This window comes from Schistocerca piceifrons, chromosome 6, assembly GCF_021461385.2.
Source record: "Schistocerca piceifrons isolate TAMUIC-IGC-003096 chromosome 6, iqSchPice1.1, whole genome shotgun sequence".
In the NCBI taxonomy this organism is placed as follows: Eukaryota; Metazoa; Arthropoda; class Insecta; order Orthoptera; family Acrididae; genus Schistocerca; species Schistocerca piceifrons.
This window is the reverse complement of record NC_060143.1, coordinates 223,180,137-223,205,124: the sequence shown is the minus strand read 5'-3', so window position 1 is coordinate 223,205,124 and position 24,988 is coordinate 223,180,137. Positions and strand designations below refer to the sequence as shown.

Sequence of the window (24,988 nt, the reverse complement as noted above, 5' to 3'; positions counted from 1 at the left end):
AGAGCTTGGTCGTCTCCTTGACAGAAAGTTCATACATACCTTTGATTCAGGCGATTTAGGGAAACCACAGAGAGCCTATATGTCTTTGATTGGCGGGGATTTGAACGCCGCTCGTAATATATGCGAGTCCAGTTTCGAGCGGTCCTCCTTGTTACGGATCCGCAAAACTTACGTGGGAGTCCACGATGGCTGAATTTCTTCAGCGTCCGGCTGCAGTAGTTCGCGGCTCCGATGCTTTCGCAACTCCCTCAACAGTAAGCCACCGCAGAAAACATATCGTTGCAGAATTTACTGCTGTGGTAAGCACAGGAAAAAATATACTGGGGGTCGAGATTTACACTAGTCCTTCTTAAAAGACAAAACCTTTTCAAGCAGAAGAAAGTTCAAATGGCTCTGAGCACTATGGGACTCAACTGCTGAGGTCATTAGTCCCCTAGAACTTAGAACTAGTTAAACCTAACTAACCTAAGGACATCACAAACATCCATGCCCGAGGCAGGATTCGAACCTGCGACCGTAGCGGTCTTGCGGTTCTAGACTGCAGCGCCTTTAACCGCACGGCCACTTCGGCCGGCAAGCGGAAGAAAGGATCACTATAGCGACGTTTCCGCTAATGCCATCATCAGATCTGTCATTTTGATTAGAACAAGATATGAATAAACGTGGTTACTGTACATTACTATGTCTTTTAGGGAATTTATTTCTCTTATTAATAATTTCCAAACGTTAGCTATAATTTTAGCAGTGGGCTCTGTTGTGACCAATATGCAGTATATTACTATAGCTGCATAAAATGCATGCAGCATATTTTTCTCGCCGCCCCGGCTGCGTGTTACGGTGCTATTTTGTAACGTGCCTCCGCCGACTGCGGGCAGTAACCCCAGCATCGGAAGTAACAAATGTCACCCGGGTTTGGGATACGTTTCAGTCGCCTCGCTTCGCGCAGCGGTTTTACTGTTAAGACGCTTGCTAGCGTCACGTACGGTAGCGCAATATGACAAAAAACATGTCTCCATGAAACTAACAACACCAAACAAAGCCGCCTAAAATAAAATGGCGTACGCATTCGAAAAACAAGACTAGAATTTTACGCCAGTGTTTATACTTGTGATCGAGAACTTTCGAAACATTGTCTGAAAGTCACTTCATTTAGTACCTCAGCAAGAAAGCCGGAAGTTCGTTATAGAAAATATGATAACCAGAAATCGAAATAATGTATTTTCCAGTGAATTGCTTTGGCGCCCAGAACGGTACACCGTCGGCAAAACAAAGAAAGCCTTCACAATGAGTCCAACCCGCACGCGGACTGCCGATTACTCATTCCGCTAGCGAGAAAATTTACTGCGGGGCGTTCCTGGCAAACACGGCGCGAAATGAAAGACGTTTGTTTTAATCCGGGGTGCCCGCGGGGCCGGTAATCTGATAAAGGCCGCAGTAACGCGCCGGTCGCTCCCGGTTAGAGGGCGGTGACCGTGCCCTGAAGGTGCCACATCCTCGTCCAACTTTTTTCCCCCTCCTTTCAGTGGGAGAGACTCCGCAGTGCGGCCGCCTGGAGACCGAATTACAGGCGGAAATTTCACGGAAATATTTCTACAGCGCTCACAAATACGCGGTGGAAATTAAGCCGTTTCTTTCCAAGCAGCACGGACGGATTCCGTTACCGCGTATTTTATTTTCAGATTAAAACTTCCGCATTTGAAGTACGATGTACCGCATCAATTTACGATGTCTGAGAGCAAGATGACACTTACTTTAATTTTTTTCCCCTTCAGATTTGATTGAGAGAAGCAAAGTAATGCAGCGCCACCTCTGTGGAAATCGTCGCATTACAATATCGATTAAAAAAAAAATCTTTGCCCTCTACACGTACTGCTCTATGTTCCGTTCCCTATGAAGGTACTCAGTATAAGGTATTCTGGTCCCTATGAAGGTACACAGTATAAGGTATTCTGGAAATACGCACATTCGTGAGAGATTACCATCGTGTCCTGGACATTAATCAGAATCGCTTCCTCCTGAACAGCCGGTTAAGCGCAGAATCAATCCATAACGTGTGCCTAGTAAAACGAGTCAAAAGAAACACTGCGTGAGAAAGGCAAAGGTCTTGAATGGGGTGTCGGTCTAACACTAAGTTCTGATCGATAGGAACGTCCCGCAACAGCGTCTATCCCAGTGCAGTGCGAGAAATTCACTGTGGATGCATGAGCAATGAATAATGAAAATTATTTTTACTGATGGGTTAAATCGTTTAAATAATCGAGTTTCAGCCGATAACTTCATTAACGATTTTCCACTTCCTGGTAGCTTCGTTTACTAATAATTAACTCCAAGCAGTCAGAAAGTTAAACTTTTTATAATACAGCGTAGCAATTGAATTTGTCACTCATTTTGTGAGCAAATTCAGTGCACTTTAAATGTTCCCTCGTCTCGTCTTCGGAGATGACGATGACGTCGATCGAACTATCGCTCGCGGCCGCAGCTAGAACCCACCCAATTTTAGCAATGTGCTACGTATTACTCAGTGGAGTTACAAGGAAATGTTTATTGACGAATCTCTTCTCTGCACTGCACATTTAAAACCAGTCTAAATAAAGTCCATCAGTCTCGCTCTGAGCGCGACACTGGTTTAAACTTTTCATTACTGCTCCCAAAGATCATGATTATTTATTTGTAGCTATCTGACTTCACTCAAAGATCCGACCACCAGACAGGAAAATGTACACCGCATACCGTTAATAGTTCAAAAACCACCTTCAGGTAATTCCCTAGCAACGGCTGCTGCTTATTTCCACCCAGACGAAACAGGAATAGGCAGAAGACCGAAGGTAGCACGAAAACACCACTCTTCAATATTCCACGGAATCTGAACTGTTTAAGCCCCTCCAGTTAGATTTATGTTTCTGGTAGAGAAACTGTTCTGACCGATCACGTGCATACGCATTAAGCTCGAATACTCAACTAAGACATCGAAATTGAATAATAGGAATTGAAGTCCGCAGACGAGAAAGGATTTGCAAACTCGGTTAAGCTTTGTGTAGTGGCAGAAAAATTTTAAAAATTTTATCACTAAGATTCACTCACTACGAACTTTTTATACTCAACGTACTTAAAACATCACCTCCGCCGAACGTGCCTTCTACCTCACAAAGGCTATCAGCTGCAGGGGGGTGAAACTCTTATAGGGACTTCCACTAACACGACCTTCGGTTCGCTGTCAGGCCACTTGGAATCCAAGTTTATTATTGGGTGACAAAGTTTTCCACATTTCTTTCAGTTTCATAGCCAACTGAAGGCGGTTTCATCACACAATGATCCACATTACAACTCCCTGTTTGTCTCGCACTCTTTGAATCGTCGATATGTTCATTTTATCATACTGTATCTTTGCCCCCATCCATAACATTCCATGGAGTAAATGATTCCATACGAAACAGAACCTGTTATCATCGTATAGTTTTCTGTAGACATTGGTTCCAGCCTACGAACCCACGTGTGAACTGCTTAATTTCAATGCGTTGTAAGCATATTGTTAGGATTCTATGTTGTTTTTATTCACATCGGTCTTTCGTACTGTCTTACATTTAGTGGAGAAATTCAGACAGCAGCTTCTGACAGAATTGATATTCAACTTTACTGCATCATGCCACGGAATGGCTGCTTTGAATGGTGCTGCTTCTTGCCACTGCGAATGCTTTCTTGTACCAGTGACAGAGTACGTAGTTACTGTGTCAGGTAGTATTACGCAGCAAAAATATACTTTATCGAAGTGCGTATTTGTATATGGGATTATGTGGAATGGTACTTCCACCTTACTGAATATTACTGCATTTACTAGGGTAAGTCAATTATTATCCGCAATTTATATTTTTGTTTATTTTGGTAGTACTGTCGTTTTACGTTGATGACGCATGCTTTGTTTATTTGTTATGTCTTTACAATTTTCAAGTTGCTAGGTTAGTTTCATTATCGCTGCCGTGCTGTTAGTCATGGCTACTCCGCTACCTATTTGCACCAAAGAAGAGCAACGTTCAGTGATACGTTTTTTGTGGCCGGAAGGCGTATTAGGTGCCGAAGTTTTTCGAAGACTTTCGGTACAGTACGGGAACAGTGTTCTGCCACAACGCAGTGTCTATGAATGGATTGAAAAATTCCGAAATGGTCTCTCAAGTGTTACGCACGATGATGGAGCCGGACGACCGTTTACCGCGACAAATGTAGAAACCATTGAGCGTTCACGTGAAATGATTCTCTTAGACAGACGATTAACTATTGACGAAGTGGCACATCGTCTGCAAATTAGTCACGGTTCTGCCTACGAAATCATCCACAACAGATTTGGGTTTCATAAAGTTTGTACAAGATGGGTCACAAAACAACTTACACAGTTGCACACACAAACGCGCTTGGACATCAGCAAAAAACATTTGGATCGCTATGGTAACGAAGAGGACAACTTCTTTGACAGGGTCATTACTGGTGACGAAATATGGATCCATTATTACGAGAAGGAGAGGAAACGGCAGACTATGGAATGGAAACATCCAAATTCGCCGTGCAAGAAGAAGTTCGAGACCCAACCGTCCGTAAGAAAAATGACGCTTACGGTTTTTTGGGACGCACAAGGTCCAGTACTGGAACATTATGGGGAAAGGGGCACAAGAATAAACAGTGTACGTTTCAATGAGATGCTTGTTGCCAGGCTAAAGCCTGCAATTCGAAGTAAACGCCGAGGATTGCTGTCAAAAGATGATGTATTGTTGCACGACAATTCCTGGCCGCATACTGCTGCCCACACTACTCAAACGCTCCAGAAACTCAAATTTGAAGTACTGGATCATCCTCCATATAGTCCCGATCTTGCCCCTTCTGACTATCAAATGGTTCAAGTGGCTCTGAGCACTATGGGACTTAACTTCTGAGGTCATCAGTCCCCTAGAGCTTAGAACTACTTAAACCTAACTAACCTAAGGACATCACACACATCCACGCCCGAGGCAGGATTCGAACCTACGACGTAGCGGTCGCGCGGTTCCAGACTGTATCGCCAAGAACCGCTCGGCCACCCCGGCCGGCTTCTGACTATCACATGTTTGGTCCACTCAAACAGGCATTAAGGAGCCGTCGATTTGCTTCGGACGAAGCAGTGAAAGAAGAGGTGCATTCCTGGCTCGCAGCTAAACCGAGAACCTTCTTTTATGAGGGCATCAGTAAGCTTGTACAACGATGGACCAAGTGCGTTGAAACGCAAGGAGAGTACGTCGAAAAATGAATATTCTTGTAAGCTGCCTGTTTGATTATAATAAAATTTTACAACAACTTTGCGGATAATAATTGACTTACCCTCGTAGTAAACTCTACGTAATTCAATAACAGATGCAAAAATGAAAGAATGAGAGTGTGTATTATTAGCTTTTAAATTTCATTGGAGTGGGACGATTATTGTAGTGCATTCATTTCTGCTAAAACCTCTCGTTTGTAGCTCTTGTTAACGTGTAAACGATTTCGAGTAACTAATGTTGCATTTATAACATTTGCAACGGCGACTGCCCTAGTCACTAAATCAAATCTGTGTGAATTCCTACAGGACCAAAATGCTGAGGTCGTCCGTCCCTAGACTTAGACACTACTTAAACTAACTTATGCTAAGAACAACACACACACATACATACACCCATGGCCGAGGGAGGACTCGAACCTTCGGCGGGAGGGGGCGCGCAATCCGTGACATGGCGCCTGTAACAGTGCGGCCCCCCCGCACGGCCTTAAGTCAACACTACTAAACATACTCAAGAGGAGAACACGGCAAGTGCCATAACCCGATTTCACAGAAACTTCGCTCAGTGTAAGAGGAGTCAAAATAAGCGAAAACGAGTCTCGGCATATTCGTAGATAATCGACCTTTTCTAAGAAAACAACGTTCAACGTTTTTGACGTAATTTAGATGCCTTTTAGGGTGGACCGAAATTCTGGCACAGAAATAAAAACAATAATCTGGTTTCGAACACGTTAGCCTCTAACGTTTGAGCCACGTGTTCGAAACCAGATCATTGTTTTTATTTTTCTTATATTTTCCACGTTCGTAGGTTACTACACGAATGTTTCTTATTAAGTTACAGGGTACCAGGGCGTTATATTAACTGTAAAATTACAATTGGGTTTCACAATAACGGAAAAACATTTATAATATATGTGTGTATGGTACCCTCAGGGGTCACAAACCGTTTAACTTACCACACTCTTATATTTTTTCTTAAGTTTTATTCTTCTATTTATTTCAAGTTTATTCTTCATGATGATTTCATCCATTTCCTTGGATGATACCGATTGTACAAACATTCGAAACAGAAACACCGAACACTACGAGCATCGCGCGACGTGACATTTCTTCGTATAAATCTCATTCGGGAAAGAAACGTCGGTAACACTGTTCAAGATTTCACGCATTGGCAGTAATTTCGCAGCAAAACACGCATAACGGATCACTTTACCGAAAACTGGCGCTTGCAATTGATTATGAATTAAGATAGACAACAGAAATTCACCAAAACCAATTTCAAATTATTTTCTCATTCATTTACTTTTTTTTAACTCATTGGCCAGACACACAGTTAGTAAACGAATAAGGAAAACGCTATTTCAATTTACAATGGGAAACATTCGTGTAGCAATCTTCTACGGATATGACTAGATAAATGAAGAACAAAAACTAAAATGGTAGTTGGGTTTCGAACGTAGAGCGCAAAACTGTGAAGAGGCGTCTCTAGCTACCGTCCCACCGCTTCAGCTGAACTATTTATTCGCTAAAAAGCACACAAAGTACCTCGAAAACTTCGACCGTCGTCTTCTCAGAAATGGCTGAGTATCTACCGACAAGTCGAGAAATATGTTCGCTTATTTTGACCCCTCTTCCCCTAACAAGGGGACCATACGAACTTCCGCTCACCGATTCGATTCTTACTGACAGGCCGGGTAAGGGACGACTAGGACTTCAACATACGTAAAAAGCAAGGCCCAACTCTCAACCGCTTTCGAGAAAGTCAATTTGGACATTTTACGCGTGCTTATATACTTCGTATGAGTCGCTAGTAATCATAGTTCCCAACCAAGCGAGTAAAAGTTCAGTTTCATAAAAGCAAAGTCGGTGGATCGAATCTCGCTTCCGGTACTCTTTTTCTTATGTCATTTCTATGTAATTTTAACAACAGATATGAGTGTTCCGCCGTGAAAATGAGCGATGACCGATCACCACTTCGAATGTAGTCAAAGTCTGAGAAAACACATGCACATTCAAAGATTCGGGGTTCATTACAACTGCTGAACGTCGCAATAATTAATGTTCCGCATGTTCCTCCGATCATTATCCAGTTGTATACTCATCGGAAGGATCGGGGTTGGGGTTGGGTTGTTTGGGGAAGGAGACCAGACAGCGAGGTCATCGGTCTCATTGGATTAGGGAATGACGGAGATGGCAGTCGGCCGTGCCCTTTCAATGGAACCATCACGGCATTTGCCTGGAGAGATTTAGGGAAATCACGGAAAACCTAAATCAGGGTGGCCGGACGCGGGATTGAACAGTCGTCCTCCCGAATGCGAGTCCAGTGTCTAACCACTGCGCCACCTCGCTCGGTCCCGATCATTATCATTATGATTCGTACATTATTCCCTTCGTCATTCATTATACTTGCGACACAAAACCGTACTGATTGTTTCTAATCTCATTATGAATTTTTGTTCGGTTTTTTTTTTTAGGATAAAGATAACGAAAATAATAAATGGCTCAATCAATAGTGACGGACTGCACTTACATAATAATTACGTTCGAAGGAAAAAAGAGAAGTGCAGGCAGGTATATTCTATCTATGGACTTCGCGTTCCTGAGGCTAACCGCCTAATAAGCTCGTCTGCCGACATCTTGAGTACCAGCAACCATCACAAATACAAACATCAAAAAAAGTTTTGAATCACTTCAGATCCGAGAGTTTCGGAACCTGTACAGAAAATTGCAATAGAGATCAACATAAACATCATTTCCGCCCTTTTTATTGCTCATGAAAACCACACATTGCATCTTATGTCATCACAGAGCGAGACTTTCAGAGTTGGTGGTCCAGACTGCTCTGCACACCGGTACCCCTAATACCCAGCAGCACGTCCTCTCGCACTGATGCATGCCTGTATTCTACGTGGCATAATATTCACAAGTTCATCATGGCACTGTTGGTTCAGATCGTCCCACTCCTCAACGGCGATTCGGCGTAGATCCCCCAGAGTGGTTGGTGGGTCACGTCGCCCATGAACAGCCCCTATCCCAGGCATGGTCGGAGGGGTTCATGTCTGGAGAACATGCTGGCCTGTCTAGTCCAGCGATGTAGTTTCCTGATGGAAGTCATTCACAAGATGTGCACGATGGGGGAGCGAATTGTCGTACATGAAGACGAATGCCTCGCCAAAATGCTGCCGATATGGTTGCACTACCGGTCGGAGGATCGCATTTAAGTATCGTACAGCCGTTACGGCGCCTACATGACCACCGGCGGCGTACGTCGGCCACACATAATGTGACCCCAAAACAGCAGGATACCTCCACCTTGCTGCAGTCGCTGGACAGTGTGTCTAAGGCGTTCCCCGCCTGACCGGGTTGCCTCCAAACACGTCTTCGACGATTGTCTGGTTGAAGGCATATGCGACACTCATCGGTGAAGAGAACGTGATGCCAATCCTGAGCGGTCCATTCGGCATGTTGTTGGGCCCATCTATTACGCGCTGTATGGTGTCGTGGTTGCCAAGAGGGACCTGACCATGGACGTTGGGAGTGAAGTTGCGCATCATGCAGCCTACTGCATAAGTTGTAACACAACGTCCTGCGGCTGCACGAAACGCATTATTCAACATGGTGGCGTTGCTGCCAGGGTTCCTCCGAGCCGTAATCCGTAGGTAGCGGTCATCCACTATAGTAGTAGTAGTAGCCCTTGGGCGGCTTGAGCTGTCATCGACAGTTCCTGTCTCTCTGTATCGCCTCCATGTCCATGCCCTTGTTAAGAGCTCTTCCTGGCACAAAATAAAATGCGGGCGCAATCGAACCTCGGTATTGACTGTCTAGGCATGGGTGAACTGCAGGCAACAAGAGCCGTGTATCTCCTTCCTCGTGGAATGACTAGAACTGATCGGCTGTCGGACCCTCTCCGTCTAATAGGCGCTGCTCATGTATGTTTGTATACGTCTCTGGCCGGGTTTAGTGACATCTCTGAACAGTCAAAGGGACTGTGTCTGTGATACAATATCCATCGTCAACGTCTACCTTCAGGAATTCTGGGAACCGGGGTGATATAAAAGTTTTTTTTTATGTGTGTATGTAAATACAGGGTTATTACAAATGATTGAAGCGATTTCACAGCTCTACAATAACTTTATTATTTGAGATATTTTCACAATGCTTTGCACACACATACAAAAACTCAAAAAGGTTTTTTAGGCATTCACAAATGTTCGATATGTGCCCCTTTAGTGATTCGGCAGACATCAAGCCGATAATCAAGTTCCTCCCACACTCGGCGCAGCATGTCCCCATGAATGAATTCGAAAGCATCGTTGATGCGAGCTCGCAGTTCTGGCACGTTTCTTGTTAGAGGAGGTATAAACACCGAATCTTTCACATAACCCCACAGAAAGAAATCGCATGGGGTTAAGTCGGGAGAGCGTGGAGGCCATGACATGAATTGCTGATCATGATCTCCACCACGACCGATCCATCGGTTTTCCAATCTCCTGTTTAAGAAATGCCAAACATCATGATGGAAGTGCGGTGGAGCACCATCCTGTTGAAAGATGAAGTCGGCGCTGTCGGTCTCCAGTTGTGGCATGAGCCAATTTTCCAGCATGTCCAGACACACGTGTCCTGTAACGTTTTTTTCGCAGAAGAAAAAGGGGCTGTAAACTTTAAACCGTGAGATTGCACAAAACACGTTAACTTTTGGTGCATTGCGAATTTGCTGCACGAATGCGTGAGGATTCTCTACCGCCCAAATTCGCACATTGTGTCTGTTCACTTCACCATTAAGAAAAAATGTTGCTTCATCACTGAAAACAAGTTTCACACTGAACGCATCCTCTTCCATGAGCTGTTGCAACCGCGCCGAAAATTCAAAGCGTTTGACTTTGTCATCGGGTGGCAGGGCTTGTAGCAATTGTAAACGGTAAGGCTTCTGCTTTAGCCTTTTCCGTAAGATTTTCCAAACCGTCGGCTGTGGTACGTTTAGCTCCCTGCTTGCTTTATTCGTCGACTTCCGCGGGCTACGCGTGAAACTTGCCCGCACGCGTTCAACCGTTTCTTCGCTCACTGCAGGCCGACCCGTTGATTTCCCCTTACAGAGGCATCCGGAAGCTTTAAACTGCGCGTACTATCGCCGAATGGAGTTAGCAGTTGGTGGATCTTTGTTGAACTTCGTCCTGAAGTGTCGTTGCACTGTTATGACTGACTGATGTGAGTGCATTTCAAGCACGACATACGCTTTCTCGGCTCCAGCCGCCATTTTGTCTCACTGCGCTCTCGAGCGCTCTGGCGGTAGAGACCTGAAGTGCGGCTTCAGCCGAACAAAACTTTATGAGTTTTTCTACGTATCTGTAGTGTGTCGTGACCATATGTCAATGAATGGAGCAACAGTGAATTTATGAAATCGCTTCAATCATTTGTAATAGCCCTGTACATGTAGAAATTTTCAAACTCCTTATTCTCGAAGACGGCCGAGAGTTCATCTTCCTGTTTACATGCGTTGAAGTCGTGGTCGTGCCCTACAAATCCTGTCATTATGAATGAAATCGGTCAGGAGAAGATCGTACGATCCCATTGTGACCGAGGTTTCTAGGCTAAATGGCTCTGTACACTATGGGACTTAACATTTGAGGTCATCAGTCCCCAGGTTTCTGGGAAATGAGGTTATGGCATTTGCCGTGTTCTCCTCGTCCGTGGTAAGAAGCAACAACATTCAAAGAAGAAATACATGCTCATTCTGTGACAATGTGTAGTAAAGTTGAATACGAATTATGCCACAAGCTGCCAACATTTTCCATTAACAGAGAGAAAGTACGAGGAACAGAAGTGGACTAAAATAAATGCAGAATATGAACAATATACTTACAACATTTAAATCGAGCGGTTCACACACGGATTCGGAAGCAGGAACAGACATACATGAGTCCACAGAACACTATGAGAGGAAACCAGCTTCTATTTTTAATGAAACAAAAAAAGGAATGATTTACTACATTCAATTTTACGAATACGAGAAAAAATAAAACTGAGTATGGCCAACCTATTCACAAAAAGTGGTAATCAGGAACAGAATGCTACGAAACCAGCTTCTGCATCATGTTATCTCGGGTGACTGAGTTTCCGGCACGTGCTAAGGCGCAACTATGTCCACTTAATTACGATTACGTGGCCGAATTTGCAGTATTAAATTTTACAAACAATTTTACAGTCACAATGCGGCAGTCGAATTTGCAACAATTTTACGAACAAATAATTTTATCGTCATAAGTCGATCGCGGGTTCATTCACGAATTTCTACAAGATTGTGAATCGCAGCTGCAAGAAGTTAATATTGGTTTTGATTAAAATTTCTCGAATATATTACATAACAAGGCCACAAAAACCTTTCGGTTTACAGGCACGCAATTCAACTGCTAGACTACCAGGTCCAAGAACAATGCATAAATGAAAAATATAGTCATCTAAGTCGCGTATTTTGAATTAAAAAGAAATACGGATTTTCGCGCTGTTTTCTCGTATTCAAAGTTTACTGCCTTATTAGCAGGAGCGCTGCTGCCATCCTCCGCTATGGTATCGTAACATGGGCCTTCCACTTCTTATATTTTGGTTCCTCCAATTCGCCAGCTCCTACATGAATTGAAAATAATAATAATAATAATAATAAATTAACAAAACCAAGAAAAAATTCTGATCGAAGATGTTGGCAGTAGTTCAAATTACTTTTTTTAGACCGTTTGTAAAACCCCATGGGCACGTTCTGTAAACACGCCTACTGGCTCTCCGCTTCAACTTTTTCCACGGAACCCTCCGCACGCCCCCTCCTCCCCCCCCCCCCCACCCAGCCACACAAACACAAACTGTTTACATGTAACATTTTTACACTGTTTTTGTACTGTCGTGCATACACATGGCAATCACTGTGATTTTATTTTCATCCCATTATTTATATGGTCTTTTAAATTTGAGTGTTTCGTATATCTGCGTGTACTGAAATCATTTATTCTGTTAAAAAAGATGAGCCTGAAGTAGCCCGTTAACATTATTCCACTAGTGGACAGTTACGACTAAAGTGATTATGAATACATTTCTTGCCGGCCGGTGTGGCCAAGCGGTTAAAGGCGCTTCAGTCTGGAACCGCGCGACCGCTACGGTCCCAGGTTCGAATCCTGCCTCGGACATGGATGTGTGTGATGTCCTTAGGTTCGTTAGGTTTAAGTAGTTCTAAGTGACTGATGACCTCAGCTGTTAAGTCCCATAGTGCTCAGAGCCACTTGAACCATTTTTTGAATACATTTCTTCTCCAAACCGTTTCATTTTTAATATGACAGCAACGAAAGTTCTGGTAACGTTGGACGCTAAGTATATATTAATTAAAATGAACTTATTTTTAATGACTCAAATTTTAGGACACTTAACTAGTTCCCGCCCAAGCATACTTGCAACTCGCTGCTCCTGCACCACTCGCGCATTTCCTGCGAGGCCTCCTGACCTCAGCGCCACCGACAGAGCTTGTATCGTGGAGCGTCGCGCCTAATTCCCTACTGGCCTGACCGTGACCTGGCGTGGTCCGTGACGCAACTCGGCGCCGCCTGAACCTTGGGCAGACTTCAAAAATAGTGACCGCTGCAGAAGATAACCCGCCCGTGTGCTCGCTTCCATAAAACTGCTGTTGCCGATTCATTCGCAGCTCTGGACGGATTTTAGAAAATTGTAAATTTGTCAGTACTATATTCGAAAACAAAAGACAACACGGGGTGGAAGGAAGTAAGGAAGGAAGGTTGGGCGTGTAGATAGGTAAGTAGGTGGGTGCCAGGACGGAAGAAAAATCGACGTTTCACGTCCCGTCCACGAGGTCATACATCACCTCGGATAGGACGTAAGCTGCCAAAGGGAAGTTGTATTTTTTTCTACACGAACCAGCACATTCGCTTTAAACCATTTACAGCAAGCGTGGCTAACCTATATCTGGATCACTGGAGACTGAGCTGAAGCCTGCTCCACTCGTATACGAATTTAATGTCTTAAGGACTGTGAAGATAAAGTGAATAGCTTTTGAGAATTTTTCGTTACCTTAAGAACGTGCGCGATAGCAAGACAAGCTTGATTCACACAGCTTCCAATTATCTGTTTTCCCAATGGGAGAGTCTGACAACCATCCTATGCTTTAAACATGGTCTGACAACCAACCTTTCTCCAATTTATTACCGTTTCTCTTGCCTGTAATCAGCACACGCGCTACAGTATTGTATCCATATACATTTTAAAAAATTGAATTCTTCGACAAATTTTACACGTGTCAATTCGCTGCTTTATAGCTCTGAACCATCAACATGATCCCAAGTACTGATTAAAAAAAACACCACCAGTTGTGTCACAGAGTTAGTTTAATCTAGAAAAGAGAAAAATGTCAAGGAGAAACGCAAAGAAATCATTGTAAATGAGCGCAGGTTTTCCCAGAAACCGGAATTGCTCTGAGTTTACAGAATGTCTTATTTCTTCTTCATTAAGTATTTGATTCAACCCGAATGAATTTTAGTGCAATAGACCTATATGCCCTGTCTACTCTTTCACTGTGAGCAACGTGCGTGTGCGTTAGCTCAGTCTTAGTACATTCAATGAGCTGTCAAGCGTCAATTTAACGCTTCGCCGATTGTTCAGAGAAGCAGCAAATTACGCTGAACTGCCAAACTGCTGGTATAAGCATGCGTATTCAAATACAGAGAGATGGAAACATGCAGAATACGTCGCTGCCGTCGGCAACGCATATGTAAGACAAGAAGTGTCTGGCGCAGTGGTTAGATCGATTACTTCTGCTACAATGACAGGTTCTCAAGATTTTAGTGAGTTTGATCGTGGTGTTATAGCCGGCGCACATGTGATGAGACACAGCAGCTCTGAGGTGGGGATGAAGTAGGGATTTTCTCGTAGGACCATTTCACTAGAGTACCGTGAATATCAGGAATCTGGTAAAAACATCAAATCTCCGACATCGCAGCGGCCGGAAAAAGATCCTACAAGAACGGGGCCAACGACGACTAAGAGAATCGTTCAACGTGACAGAAGTGCACCGTTTCGCAAATTGCTGCAGATTTCAGTGCTGGGCCACCAACAAGCGTCAACGTGCGAACCATTCAACGAAACAACATCGATATGGGCTTTCGGAGTCGAAGGCCCACTAGTGTACCCTTGATGACTGCACGACACAAAGCTTGACGCCTCGCCTGGGCTCGTCAACACCAACATTGGACTGTTGATGACTGGAAACATGTTGTATCATCTGACGAGTCTCGTTTCAAATTGTATCGAGCGAATGGACGTGTACGGGTATGGAGACAACCTCGTGAATCCATGGACCCCGCATGTCAGCAGAGGGCTGTTCAAGCTGATTGAGGCTCTGTAATGGTGTGGGGCCTGTGCACTGGAGTGATATGAGACCCCTGATACGTTTAGATACGACAGTGACAGGTGACACATGCGTAATCATCTTGTCTTATCACCTGTATCATGACCATTGTGCATTTCCAGCAGGACAATGCGACACCCCACACCTCCAGATTTGCTACAGAGTGGCTCCAGGAACACTCTTCTCAGTTTCAACACTTTCGCTGGCCACCAAACTCCCCATACAAAAACATTATTGTGCAAAACCGGTATATCTTGCAACGTGCTGTTCGGAAAGTATCTCCAACCATCGTACTCTTACGGATTTATGGACAGTCCTGCAGGATTCATGGTATCAATTGCCTCCAGCAGTACTTCAGACATTAGTCGAGGCCATCTCGCGTCGTGTTGCGTCACTTCTGCGTGCTCGTGGGGGGCCTACACGATATTAGGCAGTCATACCAATTTCTTTGGCTCACCAGTACGTTTGTAGAACAGTAAAAGACTGGAAAGTCCAATCACTTGACAACAGGATGAACAAGCAGCCTAAGCTGCACGTTAAATTCCAACAACATTACCACGACAACTATTCGAGGGAGTATAGTTGTTTCCGACAAATGGAGCATCGGAGACTTTGAACAGTTGTTCTGTGTGTCTGTAGTCAGACAGTAAGTGACCAACCCCCACCACTGCAGAGATGAGTCCATTTATTGTGGAGGAAACAATTTCGGGACTGAATGTTGAATACTGAGAACTGAATCCCGCTTAAGTTTGCAGACTTCATCTAGTCGCACATTCAGTTGGAGGGAAAATTATATGTGATACAATCACAGAAAAAGAGAGACTAGTTTGGTGGAGGTAGAGTTTTGCTGCTGATTGCACATAATGTTGGAACTGAGCACGGAGCATCGCACCTTAGTTGGTGATTGGAGGAGTTGTATTACTGTTCATAGGTATAGTGATTACGTTTTACAACGCTTAGTACTATTTTTCGTATAGGTAACTTCTCCACAGAGATCCTGTACGGAGAAGATTACGGACGTCCGCGGCGGCCTCCTCTGACCGCCAAAGTTTTCGAAGTTGCAGTCTACATGGGGTACACTGGGAAGAAACCGCAACCAGCCTACTACCTCAAGGACTATTCCCGAATTCTGCACACCTTGTTGTCAGAAGAAGCAAGTATCTATACACCTCTTTAATCAACTTAGAGCATTCCACGTTACCTTCAAGGTTCCTGGGGCTGCTAAGCATAATCGAAAAACATATAATTAACTTTTTAAACTGTAGATGAAATTTTCGCTTTTCTTACAATTTTTCAATGTCTGTTGTCGGCTCAGAGTTTTCTGGTCACTTGTTTTGGGAACTGGTATGTGCCAAACGTCTTATGATTAACCTCTATCTCGGTCTGCAACCAGACATTCTGTCCAGGAAATACGCTTTCATTTCTTAATTACATTTAACTTTTCAACGATTGTACGCTGCTGTAAACAGCATATATACTTTTTTTCTCTGAAGTCTAAATATCTCGACCGGTTTGTGCGGTCTTTCATCTTTTTGTTACTTCTGTTAATTTCGTTGGCTCCATCTAACTACTACAATATACACCGACCGTCCAAAACGTTCGACAATGATTTTATTTCTGGCGTACAAGTGACAAGTGCATTGGCTACGGTGGCAAATTGAACAATTGTAAACAACAGGCGTTCATTTGCCCAGTCAGTTGCGAGCAGGCAGCGTTCAGAAGTCGGCGTGCGACAGTAGAGTGTCACAAAACAATCGAGCAACGAACTAAACATCTCGAAATCAAGTGTTCAAGATACCATCCAGAATGTTTTTACGATGCGAAAAGTGTGTGCAAAGTTTGTCCCGCACCCTCTGACTCGCCAACAATGAACAATGACGGATGGCGCCTGCCTCTACTTGATTGAAATGAAAAACGCGGACTTTTTTTTTCTGGAAAAACTCATCATGGGTGACGAAGACTTTGTGTTATGAATACGAACCTACCACAAATTCCAGAATGAGTCAAGGATCGTCGCCAAGACCGAAGACGCACAAGCTGAATAACATCCCAAACACTGTCTTTTCTGGGAGTTCTTCCAAGGTTGTAAGATCGTTCTGTGCGTTGTGGGGAGACAATATAGAACAACCAAAGTATCAAAATCGCCTTCTTAACTTTTCTCTATTTTTTATTCATCCAGTCCCGAAACCTTTTGAACTCTTATAATTTGCTTCGTCTGATCCTGCAATTAATCGTTTCAGGATCAAGTTCATTCTTGTGGTACGATTTTTTCCATATACTACCTTACTCGAACATTCGTTTTGTTAACTCTTCGTTTCTCGCCTTATTTGATGACTTTAATTCGTCAACACATCCACACGTCGAAGTCTTAGCGTTACTACTTCTACAGATTTTCTGTGGTCCACATTTCATTTCCATACAATGCTACGCTCCAGATATCACGTTAAGAATCGGCATCAATTTCCATTTCATTAACTGCGATCCCTTTCTCTCGCAGTATGCGGCTTGCAAGATGTCGTTCGTACTGACTACTGCTTTATGTAACACGGGATCTTTGAACGATGATTAATACGCTACCACAAAACCAGACTTCAAAGAAAAGAACGAAATCTGAACAGCTGTAACACAGTTTAGTTACATATGCAACATGAGACAGAAAATGAAATTGCAGCAGCAGTGACAATCACAGAAGCTCTACGTCTTACCAGTGTTCACGCAGAATGCGTAAACTATTTTAATTTTGGAAATAGGTTGAAAGGTGGCTACACTGAGCCACTGCGCCAGAGATTGCGCCAAAGAGTATTATTCTGCCGCCTCCACAGTGCCTGTTAAGAACTCGTAGTAGTCAGTGCTTGGAGAGAGCTCGTAGTAGTCAGTGCCTGTTAAGAACTCGTAGAAGTCAGTGCTTGGAGAGAGCTCGTGGTAGTCTGTGCTGAGATGTTGTAGCAGAGAGTGTTTGTTGAGATGTACTATTAGGCAGTGCTTGCTGAGATGTGATATTGGAGAGTTCTGGTTGACATATAATGTAAGGATTAGAATGATTTTCATCAATATAAATGAGGTAATTAACTCAGTTTGTTTTTATTTTAGTGTCCTAAATAATGTGTCATTACAGGTTCAGTCAACAAAGCATCTGGCGTGTGTTCTTGTATTAGAGTGTAATTCTACTTTCCTTGAGCAATTATGGTATTTCTAATTTTCTTTTATCACGTCAGTAAAATTGGTAATAAAAAAATTCTTGTCTTGTTGAAGAAGAACCGTGCCAGATGTGCGTTGAGTCATACTTCCACATACAGAACAGTTATACTTATGCTTTGGTTTCGTAGGTTTTATAGTTGCTGGAGACTTAATTAATTGTGTTAACGAAAAATTTCATTTCATTCTTGTTGTTGTTCTATGCAGTCAGATTGCGTAATAATACTAGTCAGGGCCAACCGATTACGAGAGACAGCGTAATCGGACATACAGCTACTAAAAACAAAAAAAAATATTTTCTATCATATTTAATTAAGCCCCCATGCAAGGTTTCCATTCATAAATCATTCTACCGCCACCATACTAAAGCTGTCCTTAGGCATTTCAGTGAAACTGATAAATATATTTGCCACTGGTCTCAAATGCTGTTTATTACCTAATTTACAGTAAACAATCTATTTTGTATTAACATACTGAAAATAGTTTCACTGGTCAGTATGTATGCCATTTGTACGTTTCGATGTTGGTAGGCTTGAGATACCAGCAAACACGTGGGTAATGGTATGAATATTTACCGATGGTCTTTGAGGTACTAGTCTTCGGAGTGGTTTTGTGTTCATCTACCATTTTTCATCTCTGGCTTTACTCTTATAACATCATCTGATATAAAAGGTTGTACGTTCAATTCACATTGACGTTTCCTAGATTAAAAGAGAATATGGGAGTCGTTCGTAAGGATATTTACAGTAACGCTTCCATTCGTGCTATACACGTAAGCAAGAAGGTTGTCGTGAATTCAGTTTTTAGTTACATTCAGTTCTGCTTGTTATACGCTGTGAAGTGCTTTTTCTAATTAAGAATGAACACTGCACATAACATTGTTTCACAAATTATCTCGGAAACATTAGCCGTTGAGATAATATAAATTGTTTCCGCTGACAGTGCAAATGTAGAATGCTTACTGAAAATATGCAAAAACAGTTCTGCACACACTTGAATGTCATAGGCACAGTACTTATTTTCGGTTGGATTTTGTCAAGATCTTACTGACATTCATTAATTTTTCTTTTAGATCTTTAAGAATGAAATAACAGAGGTGGTATAGTTCCATGCCAGATGAAGTTCTCGCTGGTCATGTAATGAATTGCTAGGAAGAGAGTACAATAGGGCACACATATGATACACAATTTGGAGGACACACTGATGTAGCTACTATCTCTACTGTTTGAAACACTGCTACGGGTAACTGATGATAATCTGGGTGTAACCGCGTCTACTGGGCCAGTGGGTGAAAAGTATAGTATAGATGCAGAAGGTAGGGTGGACTGTTCGCCTGTGCTTGAAGACGCATTTCACGAAAGTCGTGAAACTGATTGAAATACTGAAGTAGCTGCAAATGCGGGTTGATATACATAGTCGAAAGTTGGTTGTCAGACCGAGTCTTAGGAGTATGTCGTCGTCCTAAGGGTATAGATTTACTAACACAATTTTTGATATTTCCTGCAGAGTTTTGGAACTTACCAGTGAAACTACCACGTAAGATTTTTCTTTTTAAGTTTCTGTAACTGTCTTAGATACACGTATATTCGTTCCAAAATCTTACCGATGGCCATTTAATCCGGCAGATTGTGATTCAATGCTGGGATATTAAAAGACGTCTGAATAATCTTGCGAACAGATAAAAACACAGGCCAAAACACTCAAAAAACTTTCAACCGATCTGCAAGCCTAGAAAAAAACTCTAGTCACGACATTTTTAATCGCACCATTATTCACACCTGGTTCTCAATCGGATTACTATCTCTATAAACACTATAGATTACGGCAACAAACGATCAAGGTGTGCTGCACTGTTCGACTAAGAAACTGTTTTCGAATTCGCGTACAAGGTATCCATCACACTCCTCTCGTTCATCGGGTGGCACATAAATTCGTATTAGCATAAGCGTCCCAGCTTACACGACGGACACATGGTCGTTTATTATCGGTGCTATATATCGTCATTGGCGCATCCGCTGTTACGTCTGGCTATATCCGCCATGGTGGGTAGGTTGGCTACGTGTGATTCGCATATTCTGACAAGGGAGGCACGAATCGCGACAGGTATACGTCGCAACAAGAATCGTGTAACGGTGTCTGCGTCATCACATTTGTATAATGGTCGACGTAGAATGTGGGAGTGCTGGTAGCGATTATACAGGGTGATTCAAAAAGAATACCACAACTTTAGGAATTTAAAACTCTGCAACGACAAAAGGCAGAGCTAAGCACTATCTGTCGGCGATTTAAGGGAGCTATAAAGTTTCATTTAGTTGTACATTTGTTCGCTTGAGGCGCTGATGACTAAAGTTTTTGGTCCCTTTTTCTTCGAAGGTGCTACTGTAACTGGACTACAGTATCTGGAGATGTTAGAGAATTGGCTGTTCCCTCAGCTCGAACAAGAAGCACAACGATTCATATTTCAGCAGGATGGAGCGCCACCACATTGGCACTTATCTGTCCGTAACTACCTGAACGTCAACTACCCGAGGCGATGGATCGGCCGCCAGGCAGCCCGTGACAGAGCACTTCTTCACTAGCCTCCAAGAAGCCCTGATCTTACCCCCTGCGATTTTTTATTATGGGGGTATGTTAATGATATGGTGTTTCGGCCACCTCTCCCAGCCACCATTGATGATTTGAAACGAGAAATAACAGCAGCTATCCAAACTGTTACGCCTGATATGCTACAGAGAGTGTGGAACGAGTTGGAGTATCGGGTTGATATTGCTCGTGTGTCTGGAGGGGGCCATATTGAACATCTCTGAACTTGTTTTTGAGTGAAAAAAAAACCTTTTTAAATACTCTTTGTAATGATGTATAACAGAAGGTTATATTATGTTTCTTTCATTAAATACACTTTTTTAAAGTTGTGGTACTCTTTTTGAAGGTTCAGGTCGACGGTGGGCAGTGCAGTCCATTTCAGGAATATTACTGTCCATAAACCACTGCCTCATGTTGGTGCTACATGAGTGTCACGCTGTACTAACAATTATCCGTCTGCTAACTGTTCCTCCGTCTGCTAAGTGTTCCTCTACTGCACGCGGTACGCAATGCTGCAACATGGGTGTATATTCCGATTTTTACAGTTTTCTTAAGCGCAATAAGGAGACCACACCTCAATCACGAAAAATACCCCCATATCATAACACCGCCTCCTCTGCACTTCAATGGTGGCGCTACATATGATGGATGGCAGGCAACGTCCTCGAGGCACTGCAGGCATTGGCTAATCCTAGACACTTTCATCGGGCTGCTACAGGGTACAGCGCGCGTCTCCAGCCCAAATCACTTGTTTCCGGTCATCCATTGTCTGGTGGAGTGGCTCTTTACACCACCTCAAGCGCCCAAGTGTCGTTAACCATCGAGTACAGAAATGTGTCACTGACTACAGAAATGTGTGGCTTATGAGCAGCTCGACCGCCGCACCGCATTCTTTGTAACTACCTACGCACAGTCATTGTACTAGCTAGACTTCTGGTATCACTTTGGAACTCCCGAATGATTCCTTCCGCTGATTTTTTTTTTCCACCGACCGACTCTGCTATTACTGCTGATCTACTGACAACACAATAATCCCCCCGCCTCTTTTCATACTGCCGAGTCCGCCATTAGTTACATCTCGTGGTCAATTCCAATTAAACTTGGGTATCGGAAACTTTTTACCAGATGGTTTACACTCGGCATGCAACTGCACAATACATGGCAGTTAGCATCTCTTAAAATTATTTGTTACTTCAGTTCCTGTTCGAAGTATCACGCGAAGAAATGTATATGCAAACTGTACTTCTCGACGTCACATCTACGATTGGGGCATGTATTTTACAGTCTGTCTGGAATATATGTTCTTAAAATTTGCCAAACGGTTTTTCGGCAAATGTGACCGCAGCTTTCTAAATATATCTACAACGTTATTTAGGTATTTCTGGTTTTGTACATCCGTTCTATTGCAAAGGCCTTCGTAAAGCAAATCTAGCTGTTTAATCGATATAATTGCTTTCTGCGTCGTGTCAAGCTGTCACACCTTTTCTTACGCCCTGATTTGACGTTTGATATGCAATTATTTTTTAAATTAATTTCAAATATTCCCAGCAATAAGCATCTGACTCCTTGATCTTGTCTAGTCAAAGCTTAGTATGCCAGAACGCCTAGCCACTTCAATAATATATACAAAGTCGCAGCCACAAACGACAAGTAATCATCCTGATGCAAACTGCCTCCAATAGCAGCCAAATCGTCGGTCGTTTTGTCGCATATGAGGCTGTCACCAACTAAGAACCATTTTATTGTTGTCGAGTCAGTTAAATCGGTTATCACTTCGAAAACCTGCAGGTAACTCTGTGAGGCCATAAACGTCCGTGGGACGCGTAACTAAAACGTTCAACACTTTTAGCGCCTAGGAGACGAGAAGAAAAATTATGATGCGTCTATTCACTATGGTGGCAAAACATTCGAACAGTTTATTTTATTCAGCAACTTTTTTTACGGTAGTTCTTAATAGTAGAACCATTTAATCTCGACCGTTCTTCCTTCCGTATTTTTCACGAACGGATGAGCACCTAAGAACCTGATGCACCATCAGCAAATGCTTAACAAATTATTTCGACATTTACATCGTTCAATCAACTCTGGTATCTCTGTCAGGTGTTTGGTGCAACCACACACTTCTTGACGTCATGCCCAAAGAATAAAACAAAGAAAGCAACAACTACAACATACATTGCACTCAGGGCGGATGCCAAGACGGATCTCTTGCAACGATTCTCTTTTGTGAGAAGTAAGATGCAATCATAACCATATTCATCGAGAACTCATTTAGCATCTTCAATTGAATCTTTATGTCCAAACAATTAACTTTCAGGAGGAGGAGAATTGGACGAGGTATGAGCACATGTCATTTTTTGATAAATCCTACCAGTTGCCTACGGTGATCTAGGAAAACCACGCGAGATATATGAATGGGTGGAGGAGGATATGAGTACATTTCCTCCCGAATATGAGTCCACTGTCAAGGACTGCGGTGTGTTATTAGGTAATTTTCTGATTTGTAGTCTGTCCACCACCAGCTTCGTTTCCGTGTGTGGACTTTCGTCTTTCAGTTACAATGCAGGGCGTGGTTATATGAAATCAGTTAACTTACAACAGCTGCATGTCGCTTCCTCATTTCAATTCACCAATTATCTATCCTGGCACGAAAATTTACTTGCAAGATCTCCAAAATTTGCCGAATCTGAAGCATTTAAACGTCTTCTGTAATCATACAAAATCAGAGAGAGATCTGTTTCGGATATTGCACGATGAACAACGTAGTGCTCCGACATGGTTCAATGACTGGGTGGCGGACTGTTCCGCATAGAAATTTGTGTAGCTGCTGCATTAAAAAAACTTGCAAACAGTATTGCATAATGCTGAAACAATATTAACTCGCAGCAAAAAGCGACTACTATTAATAATTGGGGTTGTTACTGTACGTGAGGAAATGATCATTCCTATAGCGTAGTAAAATTATCAGCAGTATCTCTCTCTCTCTCTCTCTCTCTCTCTCTCTCTCTAACACACACACACACACACACACACACACACACACACACACACACACACACAGAGAGAGAGAGAGAGAGAGAGAGAGAGAGAGAGAGAGAGAGAGAGAGAGAGAGAGAGGTTAGGTACAGTTAGTTTTAACAAAATGTGTAATGTCAGATCTTGAGGACGAAGGCACTTATTGAATCTATGAGGAGTAACACTGAAGGAATTAAATGAAACAAGAAGTTTACAGTTACCAGCCACCGTTTTATTTATTTCCACGAAGCGTTTCAAAGGTTTAAACCTCCATCATCAGGCGGATTTACATTAGTTAGTATTACATTTGTGTGTGAGATGTGTTACGATTTTTTGACGAATTTGTGGCACTGTCTACTGGAGAAACGAGACACTATTTCAGAACATGGTTTTGGGTTTCTTCTGACAAAAAATTAAACTGATATCTAACGGTAAACATAAAATAAGTAAAATAGAGTACCTCCAGTGGCTCGTAACAGTAAACTTGTTGTTTCATTTAATGTCAATAACAGTCACGGTAAAGCCTAACCTAAAATGTTCGCATTTAAAATTGAAGGAATTCTTCAATATCGCTACAGCTTTACAGTATGCAGCATTACGGTGGTGAGGAATTCAAAATCTAAACTCATCTCAGCATTATTACAGGGAGTTTTCAGATTCTTAAACTGGGAAACCGAAGAATAAATACGTGTTAATGGAACTTACCTGACCTACATTTTGTTTTTAGCTGACTTCGTACTGTTTGCTTTGAGTGCAGATAAACTTCAACAACGAAGGGACGAATTTAATACAGTAAGATTCAAAGTAGGCTTGAAAATAAAATACAATAAGACTAAATGTACAAACGCGTTCGAATAAAATTGTACGAACTAACAACAACACTAAGGGTAACAGTTGTAGAGTTTTTATTTTTCGAGTAGTTGAGTACAATGTCTAGATGGACAGGAAACGAGAGTAACAGAATAGTAAAATGGTCCAGAGTAATTTTCATAAACTCAAGAGTTTTCAACACCAAGCAACCTGTTTGTCAGAGGACACTTCACAGCGAGGATGTGATACCAGTTTTGACTTAGGGCAATAGGACATGTGCTTTCAACGCGGATCTAAATCAAAACCTGATTGTTGCTACCGGACAATTGAGAGATGCGTGATAAAATTTACACGGAGAGATGGGAACAGACTGAGCGGATGACATCAGAACGTTGTGGCCATTGCGCGAATATGAATGAACACTTTAGCTCATCTTTCTTTTGCTACTAGAAACTAGTTTGACCTTTACGTATACGGAAGCAGCTTATGTCGTAGAACTGACACACCGGACTCCACTATCTGCCTCGAGAAGCAGCAGACGGAATATTACGATAAAAATTATGGTTAAGAGCTAAAAATCGTATTTCAGCAAAGGTTTTTCAATCTCTCTGCTGCGAATTTACTTCACGATTACGTAATACAAGATCTTGCGGAGTCGATCCTACCTCTTCTTACTGTTGGAGAGAGGAATGGTGCCAGCACAGTATCGAAGC

General features: G+C 42.7%; 1 protein-coding gene across 1 annotated transcript in view; it reads right to left on the bottom strand.

Moving 5' to 3' along the window:
- Nucleotides 1-24,988, bottom strand: part of LOC124803246 (KH domain-containing, RNA-binding, signal transduction-associated protein 3-like) — a 525,142-nt gene that overhangs the window by 206,739 nt on the left and 293,415 nt on the right. The gene's annotated exons all lie outside the window — the stretch shown is intronic.